Below are 8,768 nucleotides of genomic sequence, written 5' to 3' on the forward strand. Positions count from 1 at the left end.
TTCTTCCGAACAGACTCTCACCTTGACCCTTGAAATAGCATAATTGCCCATTATTATAATTATTGGGGAAAAATATACTTTAGTCCTCCCAACTATCACTCATTTTGCAATTACGCCTCAAAGCTTTAAAAAGTTACATCAAGGCCCAACATACTATCATCGCGTGTCAAATTAGACATTTTTTTTCCTAAAATACCCTTGAAGTTATTAAAATATATAAAATAACCATTAAAAAAAAATTAAGGGGGCTAATATGAAAAGGATCACCCATTTTTAGTGGTTTTCATTTTTTATTTTTATTTTTTTCAAATGGTTAGTTTTTAATAACTTTAAAAGTAGTTTGAGAAGAAAAATGTAAAAATGTCTAATTTAACACGAGAATAACTTCTATAAGGAGCTGGTGTCCTTTGTGCCCACCAATAAGAATTGGCCACATAGGATTATTGCACCAAATAAAATAAACACCAAAATACTAGATTATTTAGGTTTTTTCAATTTTTTTTTTTTTTTTTTTAAGATTATAAGGGGTGGCCGCGCCGCCACCCCCAACCCATTTGGGGTGGCCTGCAAGCCACCCCAGATGGGCGGAGTTGGCCACGCGGCCACTCCCAACCCATCTGGGGTGACTCGCCGGCCACCCCAGCCCCCCTCAATCTAAAAAAAAAACTAAAAAACTAAATTGAAAAAACCTAAGTAATCTAGTGTTTTGTTGTGCAGATATCCACCTAAATTAATAGGCAAATAAATGTACATTTAACTCGCAAGTGCACAAGATCAAAATAGTAGTATATGGTGCAAGTACAAGATCATTCTCACGAGGATTGCCGTAAATTATGCTTAAAATAAATTCCGTAATTAAAACAAAACAAAGATTGATTTTGAGTTAATAAAGATAAAGGTAGGGCTTCGATATCTACTATTAATCATGCTCACATAATATAACAATATGCCAATGCTTTAATCATATTATGAATACCTAATGTTTGTCAACCTAAGGGGTGTATACTTCTTAAATTATAGATTTTCCTAAGCAACGAATTAGGCATGGGTGTATACTCTAACTCTTTTCTTTCTTAAATGATTTAGCATGGATGTATACTAAGATGTTCTTTAAGAAAGCATAAATTTATGAAAATCGACAAACACATGGAACCTAGGGCATGGGTGTATACTCCCGATTTTCCATCTTGATTAACCCAAGAACCCGTGAGAAAATTCTTTTGTTACTCTATTAAGCCCAAGACTCGATTATCCAAATTAACTTAAATAACTAATCCATACCACATGCATATAATGGTCAGTCACACACATATGATGAATTCAATAAAAAAAGGAATTAATCAAGTTAAGCATCACAATATGATTATCACAAAGGCATCAATACTGAAATATTAAATAAACATAATTAAGGCTTCAATCTAGCCCTACTAAGGAGTTTAGTTACACATAAATTTGATGTTAAACATCTTCATAAAATAAAATAGAAAAGAAAAGAAGAAACCCGAAAACTTCAGCTTGAAGAGCCTCCAATTCTTCTCCTTGAACTTGTGTGTTTAATCTAGAGGCATAAGGGTCTATTTATAGGCCTAGAGAAATCCTAAAACCCCTAGTAAACCTAGAAAATTCGTAGGGTTTAGTCCTATTACAAGTGGGACTTGAAAAACCCTAATATGGAAGGAAAGAGAATTCTGGCTGCAGCGGACTGTTCTCCAGTGCACGGGTGCACTCGACCGCAGCCCGTGTGCGCTCGATCGCACCAGTGTGATCAAGTCTCCTCTTGTGCACACGAGTGCAAGCCTGCGCCCGTCTAGACGTCGTCTGGAAGTGAGCTCGATCGCAAGTCCCCTGCGATCGATCGCACTGTCAGAATTTCTAGCTTTTCCCAAATTTGCTCTTTAAGCCCCATACTTCCAAAAATGCTTTATTTTCTTCCAAAAGCCTACAAAAACACCTAAAACACATAAAAGAAATAAAATAGCACAAACTAACAAAAGTAAGGAATTAACAAATATAAGTTCAGGGGCTAAAATACATATATTTTTGCACTTATCACACCCCCAAACTTACATATTGCTAGTCCCTTAGAAGTACGAAACTAAGAACAAAATGAAAAACATAAAATAAAAAGATAAATTCATCTTTCGTGGGATGTACGATTGCATTTAGCGTATGCAACAAGCCTTTTAAACCTCTAGGCATTCCCTAGAGGACGAGTGAAGTCTCGTGAGAGTTTTCCAAGAATGTTACCCACAAACATTATACACAAGTCATGTTATCCAAAATTCAAATGTCACCTAAAACCATGATTTTCATTCATTGGCAACTTCAAAAAGACAAACTGCATCTTCACAATGAATTGAAATTTTAAAGTCTAATTACTTACACAAAGCAGGCTAAGGGATCACAAATTTAAAACAAGGTAAATTGAACTAGCACAAAAATATGAAGCTTTCAATTAATTCTAATATGTAATGTCTTAATATCTCAAGTTCACTGAAATCCCCATCATAGTGAATAACTATGGCATAACTTTCTTTTTCTTCTTTTTTTTTTTTTTTTTTTTTTCTCTATTTGGTCAAACTGTGCAATGTTTGGTTCCTTTAAGCTTTTTAATTGACCCATGTAGCCAGTGTTAGGCCAATGACACCCAAACCAGATGGTTTTAGGGCATTAGGTGTAAAGACACCCCTAAGGACTTACTAACTCCAGTAAAAAAAGCTACGAAACCAAACTAACCATGACATTAACCACATCAAAATTCTTCAACTTTTGACGTGAACACTCAAATGCTTAATAAGGCAAGAGTTCCAATTGCTTAGTGAAAAGCTTATCAATGATCATTTATATGTGTGTGTGTGTGTGTGTGTGTGTGTCAAAGTATCCATCTGATAAGTCATCCAGTTTTATCCAAGACATAGAAACATACACATTAGACTTTTATGTCATACCCCACAAATTATGTGTTAATGTGCTTATGTAAGATCAGATCAAACATGTGAATCCTCAATGCCTAAAGCAAGTAACCAAACTGAAAAACTCTATCATCAGATCATGTGTTCAAAATTGTAAGCTTACCAATGAAATCAAATCACAATTCTTTTAGATCAACCAAAATTTTAAGACAAACATGAACATGCATATTTATTATTATTATTTTTTTCAGAAATTAGGACTAAGTGTGTGTAAATGTGTCTTCCATACCCGCAAACTTAAATTACACAATATCCCCAATGTGTGTAAAACATGAAAAGATCTTACCCAGGAGATGGATGAAACTGTCTGAAATAGCATGGCTCGTAGCACACCCCCAAACTTGAACGTAAGCACACTCGTTCCTGAAAAAGCAAAACACTCAAACAAATAAAAAGGAAACAAAAAGTAACTAAAGATAAACATAAAAATAAACGGAAAAACAAATAAAAAAATAACAGGATAAACTGTAGAGTGCCTCCCATGAGCGCTAAGTTTAACGTCTTCAGCCACACTGTTGTCCTCCTCTCACTGCTATCCCGAAGAAGATGCCCCTGAAGGTGGTGGCAAATAGCCTAGAACGGATCGTAGCAGTTCTCCTTGTATCTATAGCAACTCTCCTTGCTTTCGCGGCAGTTCTTCTTGTTTTGCTAATCTCAGATTTGCCCGGACCTTCTCCTTCAGGGCCTCCCATCTTTGATCCGCCAGCTCAGAATGGAGTGCTGCCATCTCCTCACTGATGGAACGATATTGTGCAGCGCCCATAGTGACAGTCTCCTCCTCTTCTTCTGCTTCTTGCTCAGCTGTAGGTTCATCTACTTCCATAGGCTCTTCCTCAAACTATTCTGCCTCGGCTGCTGGTGCTTGAGGTACCCTTGGCATGTGTGAACAACTTTGATTCCATTGTCTTATGCAAAACCACAGGGTCGTGGTGACTTGTCCATCTTCGAAGGTGCCCTTTACCCCCTTTTTCCGAAGTATGTGAGTGAGTAAAAATGGAAAGGGCAACCCCCATGAGTTGATATTCTCAGCTCCCCCTAAATGCACCCCACTCCAGAACTTGTGAATCTGATTCCAGAAGATCGCAGGAATGGAACACCAAAAACCTTTATGAAAGTCGTAAAGTGTTTGGAGGAACAGATCTCACCTTTGAGTTTTGTGTCCTAAGGGGCATGCATTGCGATGCAGAATAGAGTCCACAAGCAAGAGTCATGGAGGCATCTCGGCCCTGCTGCCAGCATTGTTATGCTTGTCCGCAAATTGTCCCTCACACATATCCGCAATGAATTCTACAACGTAGAACCTGGGAGGTTGTGCCTTAAACGGTGCTTCTTCTGAAGGGTGCTCATCATTGCACTTAAGAGCAGTGGCAATGTCGGCTGAAGTCACCTCAATATCCTTACCTTGAACTGTTCAGGACATGACACCCAGCTTGGTGCAGTCGTAAGAGAGGTGCTCATAGAACTGTGTGATTAACTTCTTGTACGTAGTGGAGGTGACAGGCTTGAACATTTTCTTCAACCCACAACGTTTGAATTCTTCAACCGCCCATCTAGTAGCTTCAATGTTCTGGAAGTCTTCTTGAATTGCAAATGTCGTCTGAAAGAGAAACTTCCTCTTGTCAAATGTGTGTCAGGAGGAGGTAGCTTGAGTGTCAGAGGACGAAGCTCGAGCTTTCGGCATTATACAGCTTGGTTTAGGATTTTTATCAAACAGTTGGTATGCAGCTTCAAAACCAAGGGGTGTAAAATCATCGTAGAACGGCACCCAACCCCCTGCAAAACAAGAGCAAACCAACACCAAAGACAAGCACAAACCGTAACTACGGGCTGTGCTTCCCAAAATAGAGAAAAATGGAGAGAGAACGGGGGAAATCGAAAAAAAAAAAAAAAAAAAAAAAAAAAAAAAAAAAAAAAAAAGGGTTTAGGCGAGAATGGGGGAAAACAAAGATGGAGGGACAGTTGTGTGAGTGTGTGAGTGCAGGGTGGCGTGCGGCGGTGGAGGGTGGTGCAAAAATGGGTGATGAATGGTGCTGGGTGGCGTGCGGCATGGCAGTGTGCGTGAGTGATGAGAGGGTGCTAGGGATTTCACGGCGCAAGAAAAAAAATGAAAAGGGGAAAGTGACCTAAAAATAGGTCACGTGACCCTCTGCCCAAGTGCGCTTGATTGCACTCACGCAGAGGTGTGCGTGTATGGTGGTGATGTGCTCAAGCGCACACAAAGTGCGCTTGTTGCGCAGAAACAAAATGCCAATTTTTTTTTTTTTTTTTTTTTTTTTTGCAAAATTGAACAACATTGTATCTAATTAAAGAAAAATCGACAACAAAATATAAATAAAATTACTAAAATTACTATGGAAAATAACAAAAAAAACTAAAAATAAAAATAAAAATGACACAATGTAAAAGAAAACAAAAGTTAAAAAGGATAGAAACTTTTACTGTACTCAGTGACCTCAGTACCACTGATCTAAACAGACACGCTTGAGCTCCTGCACTGCTCAAACGCTTTTAACTGTAGCTTCAGTGCTTCTGTTTTGGGGAGATGCACTCAAATTCCACCGAATGTGGCTCAAGTGATCTTGGTGGTGCTGCATATTGGACAGACTAGAGTGTCAAATCTCCATCTCTTGGTACCAATTTCAGTTCAAGATATGGCTTTACTCTATGTCCATTCACCTTGAATGTCTGATTTTTTTCTAGACTATGAACCTCCAAAGTTTCATGAGGGAACACTTTGGTGACAACACAAGGACCAAACCATCTAGACTTAAGCTTACCAGGGAAGAGTCTTAACCTTGAATTATAGATCAATACCTTATGTCCCACATGAAACTCCTTTCTGACCAGTTGCTTATCATGATACGCCTTGATTCTTTCCTTATAGAGCTTGGCATTCTCATATGCATCACGCCTCAATTCCCCAAGTTCATTTAGTTGCAGCACCCTCTTGTCACCCGCTTGTTTCATGTCAAAGTTGAACTTCTTGATGGCCCAATATGCTCTATGCTACAACTCCACTAGTATATGACATGCTTTCCCAAAGACCAATCGATATGAGGACATATCAACAGGGGTCTTGTATGCAGTCCTATAAGCCCATGGTGCATCATTCAAGCGTAGAGCCCAATCCTTCATGTTGGGATTCACTATCCTTTCTATGATGCTTTTGATCTCTCTGTTGCTAATCTCCACTTGACCATTGGTTTGAGGATGATATGGAGTGCCAACCTTATGTGTGATCTCATACTTTTTTTATCAAAGATGCAAAAGCCTTATTGTTGAAATGGCTACCTTTATCACCGATTATTGCCCGTGGAGTCCTAAACCTAGCAAAGATGTTTTCCTGCAAAAACTTCACAACTACTTTGTGATCATTAGTCTTTGAGGGGGTAGCATCGACTAGGGCTGTAATCGAGCCAAGCTTGAGGTATGTCGAACTTAGCTCATTTATATTGTTTACTAAACGAGTTGAGTTGAGCTCGAGCCGGGCTTCAAACCCCCTGTCCAAACTTGACTCGAGCTCGAGGCTCGCCAAATACACTCTGGCGAGCCTAAGCAAGCTCGAGCTAAGCTCAATTAAAAGTTTGTCGAGCCTTAAGCGGGCAGCTCGGCTCGCTTAAGTCTCGTTTATTTGGACTATTGAATATAAAAGAAAGAGCAACCACCAATCTGCCGCACATATGGCCAATTGCCATTGTACCAAGTTAATAGCAATTAGCAACAGCTCCTGGAATTCTCTTCAACTCTTGAGAATTATGCATCCTCACCTTGAGAACAAAAACAAAACCAACAACAAAAACAAATTGTCCAACAATTGTCCAACTTGTCTAAATAAATTGTCCAATAAAAGTCTCAAACACGAATGTCTACGATGCATAAGTTCAAAATACATAACCAATAACCAAATTCAAATTACAATCCATAAAACTTAGAAAGTACGTAAAACATAAAAAGTCCATAAAACATAGAAATTCCAAATCAGGATTGATTTCAGTCAGGTGGCCCACTTTCTACAAAAAAAAAAAAAAAAAAATGACACAAGTTAATGATCTTAAATTAAATATGCTAATAAAGTAACTTGTAAATTACATATATAGTCCATACCACTTCGAAATTTGTAAGGCAGGGAAGTCAATTTCAATCATTTTCTACAAAAACAAACACAAAAAGTTAATGCAGATAAAAAAAAAAAAAATGGCAGAAATACTCTTACAGCTATTGCTACAGAATATTTCTTCACTCCATGAAATGCTCTCATCCAATCTGACCCACATAGAAGCATTTTAACCATTTTAGTTGATAATGATGCTCTATAAGGATCAATAACTCTACCACTGGTACTAAAAGAAGATTCAGAAGCAACTATAGTGATAGGAATAGCTCAAATATCACGTGCCATCTTAGACGAAATTCGATACTATAAGGCATTGAATTTTCACCATGCTAGTGCCTCGAACTCCGTATCTATATATTCTATGTTGTTATCCTTCTCACAAATGTAAACACCTTCTTCAAAATACACATCCAAATCAATTTTAAGGGGCCAAACAATGTCATTACTTCTATAGTGTTGAAGAAACATTGATCGGCCTGTAGAAACTTTTGGTTTGGAGGTACAACAACTCTAGGAGTACAAGGATTAGATTCATTAGAAGAACCAACGTGTTCTTGACCACTTTGCTGCATAATAGATGAATTATGTTCCAACACATAGACCTCATACAGCTCATGAAGAATGGACAACACATTTTTAATGTGCTTCTTAGCTTCATCCAATGGATAATAAATCAATGGAAAACAATATTCTATCAACTTCATTTTGTATCTCAGATCTAAAATAGCACCTATGGCCATCAATAAATTGCATTCACCCCAATAATTGTCAAATTTCTCAGCCATTTTAGTTGCCATTGATTTGATGTATACATTTCTATCCATACACTTAATGGCCAATACATGTTTCATCCTCCATACCTCAGGTAGAAACAAATTTGAGGTTGGGTAATCACTTCCACTCACTATGTTCGTCACTTCATTGAAAGTTTCCAAAACTTGATTCACATTGGCAACCTTCTCCCATTCTTCAGGACTTACCACCCACCGGAAACCTTCATTTGTTTGTTGAAACCTTGGGAACACTTCTTTGTACTCTATGGCATTTGCCAACATCAAGTAAGTGCCGTTCCAGCAAGTGGGGACATCCAAAACCAATTTCTTAGAAGGTAAATTCAATAGGTTTTGCTATTTCACTGAAAGTCCCGAAATTGGCTATCAGATGCCACTATATACTTGAAACCTTACTGCACAGACTCAACAATTATCCCAATTTCACCAAGCCTTGCTTGCACCAACAAGTTAGCAATATGTGCACAACACCGCACATGAAACAATCAACCCCCAATAGGCAAGGCATTCCTTAACAGAAAATCATCTTTAAGGTTTCTAATGGCAACATCATTTGTTTTTGCATTATCAACTGTATTGTGAATACCTCATCAAATACTTCTGAAGTGCATCAACAATAACATCACCACTATATGAAGGAGGCACATTACAAAAATTCAGAATTCTCTTCTGCATGAACCAATCAGAGTCCACAAAGTAGCGAGTGACTTCCATATATGGCAATTGTTGTGAAGAGGTCCACATATCAGTTGTAATGTTTACCTTGTCAACCCCACTTAGCAATATTTTTAGCTTCTTCTTTTCAATATTATACGTAGAAAAGCAGTCATTCTTAACAGTTGCACAACTAAGCTTTTTATAGTGGGGCGATAATGCCTTGCAGAACTTATT

General features: G+C 38.0%; 1 pseudogene; it reads right to left on the reverse strand.

Moving 5' to 3' along the window:
* Nucleotides 1-4,179: 4,179 nt before the first annotated feature.
* LOC148583305 (zinc finger BED domain-containing protein RICESLEEPER 1-like) lies at nt 4,180-8,141 on the reverse strand (annotated as a pseudogene).
* Nucleotides 8,142-8,768: the final 627 nt, after the last annotated feature.

Source organism: Corylus avellana, chromosome 10 (assembly GCF_965113065.1).
Source record: "Corylus avellana chromosome 10, dhCorAvel1.hap1.2, whole genome shotgun sequence".
In the NCBI taxonomy this organism is placed as follows: domain Eukaryota; kingdom Viridiplantae; phylum Streptophyta; class Magnoliopsida; order Fagales; family Betulaceae; genus Corylus; species Corylus avellana.